The following is a 19,155-nucleotide window of genomic DNA, read 5'->3' on the forward strand; positions in this document are numbered from 1 at the left end:
TGTACATCACATTATTCACAAATATTTGGGTATGAGAAGCTCTGTGCAAAGTGGGTGCCACGCGAGCTCACTTTTAACCAAAAACAACGATGAGTTGATGATTCGGAGCAGTGCTTGAAGATGATCAGGCCTAATAAACCCGAGTTTTTGCATCCAATAGACAGTTATCCGAGTGGACTGCACACGATGAACCTGCTCCAAAGCGTGGGAAAACGCAAAAGTCGGCTGGCAAGGTTATGGCGTCCGTATTTTTGGGATGGTAGTGGGACTTTTGCCTCACCTGTTATATAAAAATGTGTGAATTAATCAATAAATACGTGTAATAAATTCGCTATCATGGATTGGCTGACTAATTCCCTTTCGTCCTTCTAGCAAAGCTTAATTTACAAAAAGAGTAAAATCTAGAAATTTAAAAAAAAAACAATAGCTTCCCGTAAAATTATACCCCAGGGTAGTTTTTTTAAACGAATAAATCTGCAAAGCAAAACACCAAACTGTTTTCCTTTGTATAATTCCTCATTCCGTTATAATTCATACAGTTCTCGTGGCCGCCTTGCAATAAACATGGCCATATTGTTCGCATAAAAAATTCATTATTTCTGGACCTGACGATTTCGCTGTTTCAGTTCAACTGAACATTTTTCCACCGTATATATTCATATGATCGATCTAGCATGGAAATAATGAAGACATTTTACTACTTATAAATTATACATTTTATTGTGTTCCATTCATGTTTTGAATTCGTTAAATTGTTTATGGACCATTTCGTCTTATTTTACTTTTAGATCGACGTCTAGTTCTTTTATTTATATATTTACAAGCCATCGACACATTTTCCTATTTGTTTCCATTTAAATATCGTGTTTTTTGTTTTGATTTTATCGTTACTAGGAAATTATGTTTTACAAATACATTTTCCTGTGTTGTGGATAAATTTAATTTAAACATTAGGTTGATTAAGTTTCAGTTCCTAACTCCTGCGCTATCCTGCAACATTATCATGGTTAAAAACAGGTCATGTTAATAAACATATGTCGAGTGCCATGTGTCTACAATGTTTTCCAGCTAATTACACTATTTTGGGTTTAATCGGATAGAGGCTTAAACGTTAGAACAGATTTTCAAATCTGATTTATAGTTGAACGCTATGTAGCACTATGTAAACAAGTAGTTTTTCATTGAATTGTTTTATAAAAATAATCGGCAAGGTTTTTATTCTATATGAATTTTACCTGGTACATTCTATATTAAGTAAGTATAGTGTGGAAAATGTACAAATGTCTCGCATAATAACAGGTCAATTGAAAAGTCCTCGGCCTGTCTCATAGATGGCGCTACTGGAATTAAATCCACATGTTTTTCAGTTAGCCCAAACCCTCAAAAGAGGCGTGTATAAATTTGACAGCTGTCGGATCATTAATTTGTGAATTATAGCATTTTGAGTGAAGCAACTTTTGTTATTGTGAAAAAAAGGATAAAAAGGAATTTCGCGTGTTGATAAGATATTGATTTTTGAATGGAAAAAATACAGTTGAAGCATAAACTTGGCTTGAAACCGAGTTTCCGGACTCTGTCCTAGGAAAATCAACCATCAAGGATTAGTATACTAAGTTTAGACGTGGTGAAATGAGCAACGAAAACGGTGAACGCAGTGGACGCCCAAAAGAGGTTGTTACCGACGAAAACATTTAAAAACTCCACAAAATGATTTTGAATGCCCGTAAATTGAAACTGAATGAAATAGCAGACACTCTAAATATATCAACTGAACGTGTACATCACATCATTCACAAATATTTGGGTATGAGAAGCTCTGTGCAAAGTGGGTGTCGCGCGAGCTCACTTTTGACCAAAAACAACGACGAGTTGATGATTCGGAGCAGTACTTGAAGATGATCAGGCCTAATAAACTCGAGTTTTTGCATCCAATAGACAGTCATCCGAATGGACTGCGCACGATGAACCCGCTCCAAAGCGATGGAAAACGTAATAGTCGGCTGGCAAGGTTATGGCATCTGTATATTGGGATGAACATGGAATAATTTCCATTGACTACCTTGGAAAAAGTAGGACCATCAACAGCTATTACATAGCGTTATTGGGCCATTTGAATGACGAAATCGCCGAAAAACGGCCGCATTTGAAGAAAAGGAAGGTGATGCTTCACCAAGACAATGCACCGTGTCACAAGTCAGTGAAAACGATTGCAAAAATGTATGAATTGGGCTTGGAAATGCTTCCTCATCTACCGTATTCTCCGGATCTGGCCGCCAGCGACTATTTCCTGTTCTCATATCTCAAAAGAATGCTCGTTGAGAGGAAATTTTCGCCGAATGAAGAGGTGATCGTCGAAACTGAGGCCTATTTTGAAGCAAAGGACAAATCGTACTACAAAAATGATATCACCCTTGAATAAAAAAAAACTAAGTTTGCCAAAAAAAATGTGTTTTACTATGATAGGCCGGGGACTTTTCAATTGACCTATTATAACTAGCCTCCCATCTTCCTTGATAACTTTGATATATATCTTATATATATTTGATTATATATATATATATATATATATATATATATATATATATATATATATATATATATATATATATATAAAGAACGTTTTTTATATATATAACATATTTGGATTATTTGGTAACAAAACGAAAAGGTGCGAAATAATTTAAAGTAAAAAAAATGGAATATCGCCGGTTTTGTTTAGGTAAAATACTGTAAGAAGGAAAAGGTACGGGGTATTTTTAGTCGGTATTTTTTTCTAAATAGGTCAAAAGAGGATCACAAGGATTATGTCTGATGGCTGGGTGTACGATGGTTAAGACGTAGGGGGTGTTATTTTTGGTTGGAGATAGAGACGACCTTATCGATTTTCGAAAATAAGAAATCGCGTGTTTTTTTTTAAAATAACAATTTTTCACACACGCATCCCAAACGTATCACTAAAAATAATGAATCCTATCTCTTTTATGTTACATCTAAATTTTAATGTTAAATAAATTTTAGATCTTTTCAGATAGGATGTTAGCGTTTAGAAATCCACCAAGATCGTTAATTTTTGAAACGGAAAATCAATTTTTTTGCAGATTGCTCTGTAATATTTTGCGCTAATTGGATTTAAAAATTAATTAAAAAAATTCCATTTTATTCGCCAGATTTAATTTCCGTAATGAAATCAAAATTACTAAGTTAATGCATTAAAAAATATATTTAATTTTGAATATTAATGTAATATGGATTTATCATCCTATACCCAAGCCAAATGTTTACCAAAATAGATTAATGTGTCACATTAGGAGGTTTTTGTTGCTGATGTAAATTGGGATTTTCTCTGGCACTTAGAAGATGATCGGTAGGAAAATATAATTCCACATAACGAACAGTGTTAGTTCTTGTAATTGCTTAATAATGTTGGTCCATTAACTACACAATTAAACGGTTATCCTTTGTCTCGAAAACTACTGTCATTTTTCAAGATTTAGCTGACGCCATTAAATTATTTTAAATAATTTTGATGTAGAACTTGGAAATAAATGGATGAAAACAAAGCTCTCTCGCGACACACTTCCCCGTTTGTAAAAGGGGGGCGGCAGAATATCGTGATTTCGTAAACTCAAACTTTAATAAACGAAATACCGAAAGTAATTCATAACGTACAACCGGCAAATAGAAGCCTCACTGATCGAAATTAAGGGACTTCATCTCATCGCTATTGTTGTTTTTACCATAATTTCAATACGATCTCTAGAACAACATCTTCACACAATCAAAGAGTTTTTTTTTAAACAAGTTCATCAAGGATTCTTTGTTTTATTTTTTTTTAAAGAATAACCGTCATAAAATTATAATGTTTTTGCTTCAAAAGAAAATCAATCTTTAAAATGTTCTTTTTACCAAGTAAATTTATCTTAAGGGACCGTGTTTATGGCATCTTATATTATATATTTATTATTTTCGTTCGAAAATAAATGAACTTCGTGCATTTTTCAAACAATATAAAACTGTATATCTTTTGTTTCTTAATCAGTGGGCGTGTCAAACATTTTGCGAAGCTGGGTTAATCATTTTAGAATGACTGGAGGTTCTAAGACTGAGGTTATATTAGATGCTGATCCGGACGTGCACGGATGGAAAGTACTCGTACGACTATTTGGTCTGGTTCGGTTACATTTGAAGTTCTGTCGAGGAGAAATTTTATTAATTCCAAACATGTATTTACAACAAACTGATAGATGATTCTAATAATACTTAAGTATGGCAAAACTAAATACGTTTCCGTCAGTGCACGCACGAGTAACAAAAAACGCATCCAATGTAACCTTAACCCGCGGCCAAGGCACCTTGATTAATTAAATGCCGATAGTTCAAATTATTTATTGGCGTATCTAGGAAAACTTTATCTTAATTTAAGTGGAATTCTCTGGCTGCAAGTTTATTAAATTTATGTTTCCAGTAATTAAAATGTACTTTGATAATCAGATAAAATAACCAGATAAATCTGTCAGTTTTAAGGGAAAAAAATGTATCTTTCACAAGAATCATAGATTGATTTTCTTTGAGTATCAATCTATCAACACATTCACATGAGGTCAACACTTTAGAAACACATACAACCACTTTAGAAAACAGGGTCAGTTTATATTGTGATATATATTCTCATTTTACTTCTTGAAATGGCATTGCTGTTCGATTCATTTCAAATTATAATTTTTTTATGTAATATACTTTTTTGTTTTTATAAAAATTATAGTTACTTCAACACTTTTGTGTTACTTAGTGACTTTAAACAAATATTTATTTAATTAAGACTCTGATATATATTATAAATTATGTTTAGTGAAAAAAAAGCGAATAAATATGTATAAAATAAAGATACGATACAAGCACAAATTGTATTTATAAATAATTGTAATTATAAAATCAAATAAATAAATAAATAACATAAAAGCAGATATAAAATAATGATAATGTAAAAATTATAGCTCTTTATACATAATATTCAAACTAAAACAGTAGATAAAATATAACGTAAGAGTTATAATATAAAATAATATAAGATAAAATAGTCTAATTTCTACAGTTTATAAATATGAGATGAGAAATAAAATAGAATATTGTGATATGTGTTGGATTTCATGTAAATATATGAAAAGTGTATTGATATGGTTTGTAGTAAAGAGATTTTCGATATTTCTGGGTATGTTATGTCTATCTTGAATATATCTTAGAGCTTCATATGATAGTAAAACATGTCGCACTGTATTTACTAGTCCAGAATAATCACACAAAATGGGAACATCGCTAGTCATAAGATACGAATGTAAGAACCGACAATGTCCGATCATTAGCCTATTTAACAGGACCTGTTTATACTTTCTAGTAGACAATGTTAAAGGAGTAAAAAAAATCTTGCCTAATGAACCATATTTTATTATTGCCCTCTAGCACGTACCATTCCAGTTGAATAGTATTATTTATTTTAGTTATAATGATAGGATATAGATTCATATAATATGAAGGCTAGTAATATGTTTGCCACTTATAGTGACTGCTCGGCCTGCTCTCTTATTTCCCTCTGTACACACATGACTGGGGACCCAAATAAATGATACTCTTCTCTTTTGTCCAATGAGGATTGTCTACAGGATGCATCTTCAATTGCCAGAATAGAGAAAAGAAGGCGATGTTAACTATTTGGTTGGATATGAAAGGAATTGTTCATCATTGGCTACTTAATATTGGTAAAACCATTAATTCGACTGTATATTGACCAAACGAATTTCATTAAAACTCACAGTTCTGTAACAACAGTTTTAGATCAACCACACCTTCAGTAACTCGAGGATATCTCCATTCGCAATGTACATGAAGATATTTCTGTTGAATAACATGAAAAATCTGAAATTAGTTTTTCCCCAGCTGATTACTATAGGAATCTTTAGGATATATTATATTTCTGTTTCTTTTCCTTTCATTACTTAGTCACCTAAAAAAAGTATGAATCATAAGAAACGTGTTTTTTTTGCGGTCTCCATATTTTATTTGTTCTAAAGGCTACTCTCCCCTAAGAACCGCTGATTAATAAGATAAGAACTGGAATACAGGGATTGAGAAAACTGGGATCAATGGAGACACTGATAAAGGGGACGAACAATCTGTGTCCGAATGAAAAAAAAAACTTTCGGATGCGTTCATTATCTCTCGTTGCAATCTTGCTCTTATTGAGCTTGATCGATATACACTTTATCATTATTTATTACTTTACCGATATCAAATAACATTTTTAAAAGTACCGCGTATATATAAAAGTTGTCAAGGCAAAATCCGCAGAAAAACAATTTTGTCTCGGTTATAAACATCTCCACTATACACTTTGTAAAACTTGAACTTCAGACGGGCGTTTTTCCTTTCAGAAAGTAATAGAGAAAAATATAACGAGAGTGTTCGTTACGATTTTACTTTTTGAAATTGATACCAAACAAACAATCGTTAACAACATTTTGCATTGTATATTGCTTCAATAGAAACAGGGTAGGTTCGATTTCATTTTGTACTTAATATTGTTAATTTTTTTGCATATCTACCATAATTAGTATTAGTGATGGTTAAGTTCAGTATGGTTCAAACTAGATCATAATTAATTAAATTAATTATGTTTCTCATCTTCCATCTGTAAGTCTTGGTTTTTTCTTTCTGTATTTCTTATTACATGAATATTTGAACTAGTTATATAACATATTATGTTTAATAATTCATTATTTTTATATAAACGATATTTTAGTCTAATGTCTGGCGAGTTTTTAAGTCATTCCAAAACTTACCTCTATGGAGAAGTTAGTTTTTCACTATTAGAGAACCATTCTTTGCGCCCTAATATCAGCCAGGTTCTAGAACTTTGTTATTTTGTCTCAGCCAATTCTTTTTTACCAAATAGGACGTGGATATGCCATAGTAGACTGGCGCAGAATCATAAAAACACATACAAATGTAAAATTGTATCAAGGACTCTTGTACTTTACGATAGGGTGTTTGTAACTTCATTTTATTCTTAATATTATTAATTGTTCTGCATATCTACCATATTAACTATTAGTGATAGATCACTGTGGTTCAAACTAGTTTATAATTAATTAAATTAATTATGTTTCTCAACTTTCATCTGCAAGTCTTGGTTTTCCTTCCTTATTTCTCTTTATATGAGCATTGCAAGAATATTGAAACTTCTTAGTTATATATTATATTTAATGTTTCAGTATTTTTATATAAACGATATTTTTTAGGTAAATTCTTTCTGGTGTATCATTTTCTAAATGCTCTTCACCAATATGTAATATCTGAATATATTAAGATACTTGGATTTGCTTGACTACATAATGTCAAATATTGGCTAGCCTTTAAACAGTTTTCATACAATTAAATTAACAAATACACATAAGTACATTTTAAAATGTTTGAAACAATGTTGTGTGCTGATACTTTAGATTCCTTTCCAAGTAGCTTCAGTTCAGCTAATTTTTTTTAACATGCTCTTGTCAGTTCAATTTGTCTAATATAATGTCATCTTCATATATCATTTGTAGTGAGGTAGTCCCACTAGTTCATGTCACCGTAATTTGAAAGATCTGCGAATGTAGCTATTGTAGAGTTCTTTAGATTAAGTATATCACTTAAAATGCCACCTTGAGCTGTTTTAATATAATAAATTTAATAATTTCGGATTTTAGGTTATCACTCTTAATTATATCATAATCGTCCGTCTTTGATTAAGTTCAAGCACATAATCCTTTGTTATTTGATTCTTTTTTCAGCTTCTTTTGTTAAATTTGCTCTTGTTCTGGCCTACACCGTCTTTTGGCGTTTCTTTTTCTACTCTTCGTTGTTTTTACCTTTAGTTATATGTATAATAATTTTGATGTTTTTGTGTATATCTCTTTGGGTAGATTTTGTAGAAATTTCAATTTTCTATACCTGCATTTTGAGAGTGGATTTCAGGTTGATATACTGAATATCAATCCGTAAGTTTAGATATTATAAAATCTATTAATTTTGGTTATTGTTAAATTTTATTATTGTTATTTTATTTTAGTGTAAATTATTTCTTGCCATATTTTGATACCTATTTCCATTATTTTTTCTTTAATTTTTTGATGTTCTCACTTTACCTATCATCTTTTATTAAAGTATTTATTTATATATAGATATATATTAAATTTTCATCAAAAATACTTAAATTTTTTTTATCAAAAGTTTTGACTATGAGTTAAAGTCTACCAAAGGTTTTCATTAAGTGCTTGCCCTAAGAACTCAGTATTATCGATTTTTTTTGGCTAGTATATATTTAATGATTTTTTGTGGGTTTTGACTGGTGGAGGGAGAAAAAAGTATCGAATAAGGAAAACGAGAGAATCAAAAAAATATTTTCTTCTTTGATAAAGATTCACAAATATGCCTAGTCATAGCAGTCATAAATAATACAAACTATCAAGCCGAACGTGTCGAAAGATTGATGAAAGCATTATTATAAATCGCTTTTTTTAATATTGCAACTTAAAAATATAAGAGGCAATCGCCTTTAGCATCCGTTTTTTTTCTTAGCGAGAACACTAATCGAAAAATGTTTTTAGTTTCGTTACAGATCAATTTGTTATCGGGCCTTTCATTTTTTCCTCCTCTTTCTCCTTCTTATTTTCGAAATTTTAAACAGCCAGGATCGGTTTAAAGCGGACTAATAAAAAGCGATTCGACTAAATGTTACATTGTTTCTTCCTTACATTTAAAATTAATTTTTTAATGGTCCTTTTTTACGCTAAAGGTTCTCTTCGAAGAGAGAGGGAATAACGAACTCATTTTTTTTTCTGTGGTATCCTTTCTGCTTCCTTAATGACTTTTCCTTAAAGGAAAGAAATGTTTTAAATAATGGTACGTTTTCAACCTAATTTTTATCGGATTGCTTGGATAGTAATACACTTCAAGATACGCTTTCACAATTCACTAAAATCTTGTTTTAATTATTTTTGATAGGGATTGAAAAGGACGATTCGAGATAATTATACTAATTACCTAATTCGACATATATGATTTTTGAAAATGCTATTATGTGGCTTCAAGAGAATCACATTTATTCTAAAGAGAATCATATTTTATTGAAACTAAAGTTTAATAGTGGTTTCTGAGGAATTAGTTGATTCGATAGATGTCCAAACTAGAATTTATTCTTTAATTGTTCAATAATATTACTGATATCAAGTACTGCATATTTCCTTGAAAGGCAGCAACTTCTAAATCAACTACTGACTTTAGTTTTACGAGTTATCAGGCAAAAACTAAAGCCATATACTGAAAATTCACAAAAGTCAACTCCTACTTCTATTATACAAAATATTGAATTAAATAAAGAACAAAATAATCTAGATAAACACTATACTAATACATAAGGTTAAAGGAAAAAAATGTTTTAAATAATGGTACGTTTTTAACCTAATTTTTATCGGATTGCTTGGATAGTAATGCACTTCAAGATACGCTTTCACAATTCATTGAAATTTTGTTTTAATTTTTTTTTATAGGTATTGAAAAAGACGACCCGAGATAATTATATTTATTATTTAATTCGACATATATTATTTTTGAAAATGCTATTATATGGCTTCAAGAGAATCACATTTATTCTAAAGAGAATCATATTTTATTGAAACTAAATCTTAATAGTGGTTTCTGAGGAATTAGTTGATTCGTTAAATGTTCAAACTAGAATTATTATTTAATTGTTCAATAATATTACTGATACCAAGTACTGCATATTTTCTTGAAAGGTAGCAACTTCTAAATCAACTAGTGACTTAAGTTTTACGACTTGTCAGGCAAAAACTAAAGCCATATACTGAAAATTCACAAAAGTCAACTCCTACTTCTATTATACAAAATATTGAATTAAATAAAGAACAAAATAATCTAGATAAACACTATACTAATACATAAAGTTAAAGGAAAAAAAATGTTTTAAATAATGGTACGGTTTTAACCTAATTTTTATCGGATTGCTTAGATAGTAATGCACTTCAAGATGCGCTTTCACAATTCACTTAAATCTTGTTTTAATTATTTTTGATAGAGATTGAAAAGGACGATCCGAGAAAATTATGCTTATTATTTAATTCAACATATATGATTTTTGAAAATGCTATTATATTGCTTCAAGAGAATCACATTTATTCTAAAGAGAATCATATTTTATTGAAACTAAAGCTTAATAGAGGTTTCTGAGGAATTAGTTGATTCGATAGATGTCCAAACTAGAATTTATTCTTTAATTGTTCAATAATATTACTGATATCAAGTACTGCATATTTTCTTGAAAGGTAGCAACTTCTAAATCAACTAGTGACTTTAGTTTTACGAGTTATCAGGCAGAAACTAAAGCCATATACTGAAAATTCACAAAAAGTCAACTCATACTTCTATTATACAAAATATTGAATTAGTAATAATAGTAGTAATTAGTAATAATAATTAGTAGTAACAGATAAACATCTAGTATCTTCCAGTAAACATACCATTAAATATCGCTAAATATATTGTTTTATTTTTTTTAAATAAATTATTCTATTTTTTTGGTTTGGATGCAATTTGGCTTAATTAATGTCATCAACATCAACGAAAATCAACTTTTCAACAAGTAGTTTTCTTTTGTTTGTATTTTCTCTCTTCAGAAACCCTCCAATATTTTCAATAGGGTTCAAGAAATATGTTTTTCACTACCAGAAAATCATTTTCGGTGCTGTGGTGTTGAATAGGTTTCTAGAACGTTGTCATTTTAAATTCAGAACATTATTTTCTACGAAATAGACGTGGATATATCATAGTAGGCTGCCACAGAATCCGGAAAACAAAAGTACATTTAAAAAGCTTACTTTGACTCTTGTAGTTTATGGGGAGGTCTTTTTGACTTGTTAAAATGGACAATAAATGGAAATTGTCAACTGAACAACGAAATTATATTAGTTTGTAATGGATTTTAAAATACATTCGGTGTACGCTTACAATCAAGCGATATACGTATTTATTATTCCATATTGGATATTGGTAAACGCATATTTTTGAATATCAACTGCCCCATCTATTATCTATATATTAGGTAATACATATATACTGTAATAATTATCTCTATTGCTACTAATATGCATAATTGACCCACCAAATTCAATACGTAGCATATACAATTACCAAACTAATAGTAAAATGCATTTAGTCTATACGCAAGTAAATTATAAATGATGTATACATATTTATATAGAGTTTGTTTCACGATATCAATTGTGTTTGTCACTGTTCGAACCAAATTAAACTACGGTAGGTGACATATGTCAGAAACGGGCCGCAAAAATACTTCTACTAATTAATATAGCCCGAAACTGAAACTTAATTCGTTGGTAACAAAACCATCCTCCCCTAGTCTCTTCCAAGGTTATTTAAGGGTTCCGTTGATACATCCCGTCAAGAACGATACCAAAACTAATTATAATGTCTACGATTTAGAAATGTACTAATGACTATTTAATGCTTAATGATATTAGAACTGGAAAAGAGCTCTAAAACGTCTACAATTGTTAGGGTTACCGCACGGTTTTTTTGTGTCCGTATTTCCAAACCAAATTTTGAAGTTAATTGAACCTTTCCAGTTTCGTTTTCCATTCTATCTTCGATTGGTGGAAAAAATAATGACGCCCAACTTTATTTCGAAATCGAATTTTGACGCTTTTATGTTGTATTTAACCCTTTGGCGGGCGGGGATGAAATTATCTTTCAGATTTCATTTTCTCTGTGTGGGATTAAAATTATTTAAGGTCCCGAGATACGATTAAATTTGAACCTTCAAATAAAGAACCCGCGTTGCTAATTCTAATATAGAATTTTAAGCCTACTTATTTTACTACAGCATCTTTGATATATCTTTTTGTTTGTTTAGATACATTAATTAATACGGTAGTACATAAGAAGAATAGAGTACTCTCAAAAAATGAAATCTAACTAAAATATATTATATTACTAAAATCTAATACAATATTTCGCAATCTATAGTTTGTTTGTTCTAAATTGTTATCTCTTTACTACAGAAATCGTTTTAATTTGACTAAAGGTTATTGAGTTATTGTGTATTTAACAGGTCAATTGAAAAGTCGCTGACCTACCATAGTAAAACACTTTTTTTGGCAAAATTAGTTTTTTTATTCAACATAATTCCCTTCAAGGGTGATACATTGATTATAACGACCCTCCAACTTTTCGATACTATTTTTGTAGTGCGATTTGTCCTTTGTTTCAAAATAGGCGTCAGATTCGGCAATCACCTCTTCATTCGAAGAAAATTTGTTCCCAGCGAACACTCTTTTGAAGTCTGAGAACAGGAAATAGTCGCTGGAGGCCAGATCTGGAGAATACTGTTGATGAGGAAGCAAATCGAAGCCCAATACATGGATTTTTGCCATCATTTTCACTGGCTTGTGACACGGTGCATTGTCTTGGTGAAGCAGCACTTTCTTTTTCTTCAAATGCGGCCGTTTTTCGGCCATTTCGTCGTTTTTCGTCCCCGAACTTAGGTAGTCAATGAAAATTATTCCATGCGCATCCCAAAATACAGACGCCATAACCTTGTCAGCTGACTGTTACATTTTCCCACGCTTTGGAAAGGGTTCATCGTGTGCAGTCCACTCGGATGACTGTCGATTGGGGTTATGTTTCATCCATTCTCACACATCGACGCAAAAACTCAGGTTTGTTACGCTTGATCATCTTCAAACACTGCCCCGAATCATCAACTCGTTGTTTTTGGTCAAAAGTGAGCTCGCGCGGTACCCAGTTTGCACGGTGCTTTCCTATACCCAAATATTCATGAATAATATGATGTACACGTTCAGTTGATAGCTTTAGAGTGTCTGCTGTTTCATTCAATTTTAATTTACGCTCATTCCAAATCATTTTGTGGATTTTTTTAATGTTTTCGTCAGTAACAACCTCTTTTGGACATCCACTGTGTTCACCGTCTTCGGTGCTCATTTCACCACGTCTAAACTTAGCATACCAATCCTTGATGGTTGATTTTCCTGGGGTAGTGTCCGGAAACTCGACACCAAGCGAAGTTTTTGCTTCAAAAAAACAATATTTTATCAACACGCGAAATTCCTTTTTATCCATTTTTTTCACAATAACAAAAATTGCTTCACTCAAAGTGCTATAATTCACAAACTAATGATCCGACAGCTGTCAAATTTATACACGCATCTGTTAAGGGTTAGGGCTAACAAAAAAATATGGATTTAGTTCTAATAACGCCATCTATGTTTCAGGCCAGGGACTTTTCAATTGACCTGTTAAATAATCATATATATTTTCGAAATAACCAAATATTATAAGAACGTTGCAAGACCGAAGTTTGTCTGGGATTCTCTTTTTCGATCATTATGCTATTTTATACTAGCTATATCCACAGATTGTACCACCGAGTAGTAGTTTCTTCTTGATAAACTCCAGTGTTGATTGTAGGAATAATTAAATTAGATACATTAATTAATACATTGGTATATAAGTGCTGTTTTTCCACAGAAAAATAAAGAACTCCCAAAAAATGCAATCTAACTAAAATATCTTATATTGCCCAAAAATAAGACAATACTTCGCACTCTATAATATTAAAACTTAACAGTATTGAAGTTCAAAAGAAGTGATTAAATAATATGAAAATATTTTTTAAATATTCACTGAATCGAAAAGAAAATCTGCTTCATACATAGATAGCTTTCTTAACAATTCATAATCTAAGAGCTAGCAACGTTTTTGAGAGACCTGATCTTTTGACATATCATCCCTTTCACTCTCTTCGTCAGCACTCGGCCCATCTGGTTGGCGGCAGGGGTTGCGTTTACCAGTGCGCATCATACCTGTACAGGTAAAATACTCATTTTTTAAATTAATTAAGAATGGATAGTTCTATTAATTTTTGAGCATTCTAATCATTAAAAATTGAGTATTTTTAACTATACCGATACGATGCGTACTTTTAAATAGAATCCCTGCCACCAGCTAGATGAACCGGGTGTGAGAGAATGAAAGAGATCAAATGTCAGAAGATTAGCTTACCTGAAATTCTTATTTTCTCTACGTTGCTAGCTCCCGTACTATCACATAAACAAGTACTGACCTGACAAGAGTCTGTTAACCATGAATCCTGTAAATTTTGATTTTGCTGCGTTGCCAGTTTTTGTAAATTATAAGTGTATCTGAAGAATATATCTCGCCATATTAAATATCTTGGTTTCACAATATCGTAACAACTAAATATTTTGCTAATATAGCATTCATTGAAGATTTTACTGTCAGTTTGGCTATAGAAAACAGAAAACGAAAGCACCATGAAATAAACTTAATTTATAACAAGTTTTTTTTTTTGTAAATACTTTAAAAGTTTTACCGAGAGACATTACTGCATTAATATATTTAATGAAAAGTAAAAGGTTTTTTTTGACAATTCCCGTTATATTATTTATAATAATTTTAACAGAAGAAGGATATTAGCGAAGGGTTTTCTGGGATCCGTGTTGGTACTAGTTTATATAATAAATGGGGGAAAGTCTCAAATCATGGTTAACCCCCCTCCCCCCCCACTTGAAACTATACAAACTATAGAAACCCAATATATTGGAAACAGCTGTTACGACTATATAATACAAAGGCAAGTGGGTGTTAGAAGTTTTCTGTATCTGTCTTTGGTGGAATAACATTTGTCGCTCTAGATATATAGTATGAACCCTAAGAACTTTTACGCACTGTATAAAATATTATTTCTGAATTTATTTTATTGTGAGTTAATTTTAGCGCTTTTAAAAAAAATTATGTATACATTTATCTCACTATCTATCTTGAAAACCTTTATTCAACGTGGGTAAAAGTCCAGCTACCATTTTGATTGCCTATAACTTTTCTCAAATAAAAAATAAATAAATTTAGTTTTCATAAAAACTATTTGGTCTTTACATTTTTTTTTGTTATGATTTAAAAATTATATCGGTTAAATGGTGACCGCGATTCGCTACACAACTTTCGGCTCTTTTTAACGGATTTCTCATGACATGCTATAACATCTGAGGCTGAATTTCTTCAATTTCGTGACGAATATTATCTTTAAGATATTGAATCGTTTGGGGCTTACTCACATAAACTTTTGATTTTAAAAAACCCCATAAGAAAAAGTCTGGTGCTGTTAAATCCGGAGATCTGGCTGGTCATGCTAAATCGCCACTTCGCGAAATTAGTCTCTGTGGAAAAACGTCATTGGTCATTCAATAATTGAATTGTTGAACGAGCTGTGTGTGCTGTGGCTCGATCTTGCTAAAATAACATGTCCTCTAATACTTGCTCTTCCATTTCAGGCACAAGGAAATCTCGAATCATGTCTTGGTACCGTTCAGCAGTAACAGTAACTGTAACACCTTGGTCATTAAAAAAAAAATAGGTACCAATGATGTTTCCAACATGAATACCAAACCATACAGTTGTTTTTAGTGGATGCAATGATGTTTCATGAAGTAATTAAGGATTCCGTGTTTCCCAAAACCTACTGTTCTGTTTATTGATGTGGCCACTGAGAAGAAAATGTTCTTCTTCGCTCATTATCAATTTAAACAAAGAATCTTCAATTTCACCAGACAGTCTTAGGATTGCACTACTGTACTCAACTCATAGATCAGGATCTCTCGGTAGCAACTTTTGGAGCTACTAAATTTTGTACGGGAACATTTTCAAATCGGTTTTCAAAATTCGCCTTAAATTGCGTGCATAAGTGTGTAATTGGGAACCACGTCTTCGAATTGATGTTTCTGGAGACTCTGCAACACTATCGCGCACCAGAGCAACATTTTCAGCGTTACGATACGTCCGTTATCTTCCAGAACGCGGCGTGTCTGCTGTCGTACCGTACTGTCGAGAATTCGCATGTAAACGATAAATTGTGGTTTTGTGAGGCACTGGACGATTAGGATATTTTTGACGCAATTTCCGCTGAGTGACAATTATGGAACGATTATTTTCAATAAGTATTGTGATTATTTCTGCTCGTTCTTGTGGCGTATATTTATCCACAATAGAATTTTGACGTCTACACAACACAATGGTTAAATCGAAACCGAGCTAAACGTCACAAAACCAAGATAGAGTGCAATCAAAATGGTAGCATGACTTTTGCCCCACCGGTTATGAACTAGTGATGGCCCTGTGATCCAAATTCGACCACAATTTGTAAGTATAATCATTGTTCTCTCATAATAGATCAATATTAGATCAGAAAAAGGCAAGGTGTAATAATATTTGTTCATATATTATGCGTCACCGATCTGACTGCTATTCATTTTATTGGAATTTACTTATTTGTAAGGCATATTACGCAAACATTTCAGCGTAAAATTCTTCCTCCATATAAGCTTTAACCGTGGTAAAATACTCATTTTTTAAATTAATTTTCCCCTCCACAAAAATAACTATTGTGGCAACATATGCAGACGATACAGCAATCTTAGCATCCCATGAAGATCCAGTCACAGCATCAATAAACCTACAAACCCACCTGGAGCAAATACAATTATGGTTGAAGACATGGCGCGTTAAAGCCAATGAATCAAAATCCACGCATATAACGTTTACCCTGCGTAGAAGAACATGTCCACCAGTGAATATCAATCATCGTCAACTCCCCCAAGCAGAGCATGTTAAATATCTGGGTATGCATTTAGATCGACGTCTAACCTGGAAGAAGCACATACTCTCTAAACGGAAACAACTGGGACTAAAATTATATCAAATGTATTGGCTCATTGGGCGCAAATCCAAGTTATCATTAGATAACAAGGTATTGCTGTATGAGTCTATACTCAAGCCCATTTGGACATATGGAATTCAACTATGGGGTACCGCTAGCAAATCTAATATATCCATCATTCAACGGTTCCAAAATAAGGTGTTGCGTGCCATTGTTGATGCTCCGTACTATATTTCAAATAAAGTGATACAACGCGATATTCCTCTAGAACCTATAACGAGTGTAATTCAACGTGTTTGTGTGAACACTTCAATCAATATAAGATCAGAAAAACGGCAAGGTGTAATAATATTTGTTCATATATTATGCGTCATCGATCTGACTGCTATTCACTTTATTGGAATTTACTTAATTGTAATGCATATTACGCAAACATTTTCAGCCTAAAATTCTTCCTCCATATAAGCTTTAACCGTGGCAAATTTCAAGCCATCGATTCGAGATTTTTGAGCGATTTCCTCAAAAAGTTAGGCAAATTTCCGCCAAATCGATTAATATGTAGATTTACAGTATCATATATTGACTTGAATAAAAACTGTATATTATAATAATGCTTTAATTTTTGTTTTAGGTATGCACCGTTCCAATAGTGGTGATATTTTGCTGATATTAAGGTAATTAAAAGCCATGTTATGATTTTAACTTAAACGTTTTTATAGATTCATTTGTATTTATTTAATTATTTATTCAATTAAAACTCAGGTATTTTAAGGTTTAATAACTCATATTGAATCACGTATATCCAATCAATCCAATATATTAATGAGCAACCGATTTGTTTCGTGGTATTAAAGCGTTTTACTGTAGATAAAATCAATTAGATTTCGTTTGTAGTGAACGTTTAATTAAATATAACTTTTAGTACATGCTCAATGGTGATTTCGGTTCCATTTATTCGATTAAACTTCATTCAAAAAAATAACAGAAGTCCTCGAGCGTTAAGTAGATTTTAATAAAAAATGTTTTATGTTTTATTTTCGGTATAAATAATGTACTCAGTAGGTGGAAGTAATAAAATTAATGGGACTAGACAAATTTATTATCAAAATCTTTTTTCACATGATGTTGTTCGTGATAAATAACAAATATGGCGTCTCTAAAAGTTACTATTTTTATTTAACAAAAAATATGTTATAAATATATTATATATAATAGATATTTCTGATAAAAATAACCAGGAAATTAAGCTGGATCATTAAGTATATTGTCCCTGTTAAATTTATACAAAGAAAAGGAAAGCAAAATGCACTCATGTGTTCGAAGGAGGCAAATGACAGCTATAAGTTGTTTCTTTTTCGTGTAGTAATAGCTGAGCAGTGACATCAATCGTCTTTACGAAAATCTCCGATATAGCTGGGAGAATATGAGCGGATACCGTAATTAGACAAAATAGGAAGAGACAAAAGCTTCTTTGAACGCTTCCATAAAGAACTTTATGATATTTGCGTTCTAAGACAGCGAAGAGGTGTATTATTTCTAGTAGACAGCTTTGACGTAAATAAAATTTTTGAGTGAAAATCTCGGAAGGAAATTGTGGAGTGCATCTAGAGAAAGATCTTTTTATAGTTTCATTTCTCTACGAATTTCAAGAAAATTGCCCTGGAATTTTATTATATTTTTACGTATTTAGATAATATATATTAACAAAATGTTTAAATATCATAAGAATTTTGTCCCAAGTATTTCTGGGGTTATCTTTTTGTATATTAGTGTCATTCAGTACTAGTACTAAATTCCATAGATGGTACCACCGAGTTGGTTGTTTCTTCTCAATAAACTCTAGTTAGTTTGCCCAAAAACAAAATAATAAATTAAGTAGATATTAATAAAAAATGTTTTATGTTTTATTTTCGGTATAAATAATGTACTCAGTAGGTGGAAGTAATAAAATTAATGGGACTAGACAAATTTATTATCAAAATCTTTTTTCACATGATGTTGTTCGTGATAAATAACAAATATGGCGTCTCTAAAAGTTACTATTTTTATTTAACAAAAAATATGTTATAAATATATTATATATAATAGATATTTCTGATAAAAATAACCAGGAAATTAAGCTGGATCATTAAGTATATTGTCCCTGTTAAATTTATACAAAGAAAAGGAAAGCAAAATGCACTCATGTGTTCGAAGTAGGCAAATGACAGCTATAAGTTGTTTCTTTTTCGTGTAGTAATAGCTGAGCAGTGACATCAATCGTCTTTACGAAAATCTCCGATATAGCTGGGAGAATATGAGCGGATACCGTAATTAGACAAAATAGGAAGGGACAAAAG

General features: G+C 31.5%; 2 protein-coding genes across 3 annotated transcripts in view; both read left to right on the top strand.

The window, feature by feature from the left end:
* Positions 1-19,155, top strand: part of LOC143197536 (uncharacterized) — a 219,389-nt gene that overhangs the window by 130,512 nt on the left and 69,722 nt on the right. For both annotated transcript variants that reach the window (XM_076406075.1, XM_076406074.1), the window contains exon 2: positions 17,448-17,490. The gene's annotated coding sequence lies outside the window, so the exon portion shown is untranslated. The remainder of the gene's footprint in view (positions 1-17,447; positions 17,491-19,155) is intronic.
* LOC143197535 (lachesin) overlaps positions 1-19,155 on the top strand; it is a 543,053-nt gene that overhangs the window by 91,931 nt on the left and 431,967 nt on the right. The window lies entirely within an intron of this gene.

This window comes from Rhynchophorus ferrugineus, unplaced genomic scaffold, assembly GCF_030347505.1.
Source record: "Rhynchophorus ferrugineus isolate W39M unplaced genomic scaffold, kcgeb_rfMv2 rfM5, whole genome shotgun sequence".
NCBI lineage: Eukaryota > Metazoa > Arthropoda > Insecta > Coleoptera > Curculionidae > Rhynchophorus > Rhynchophorus ferrugineus.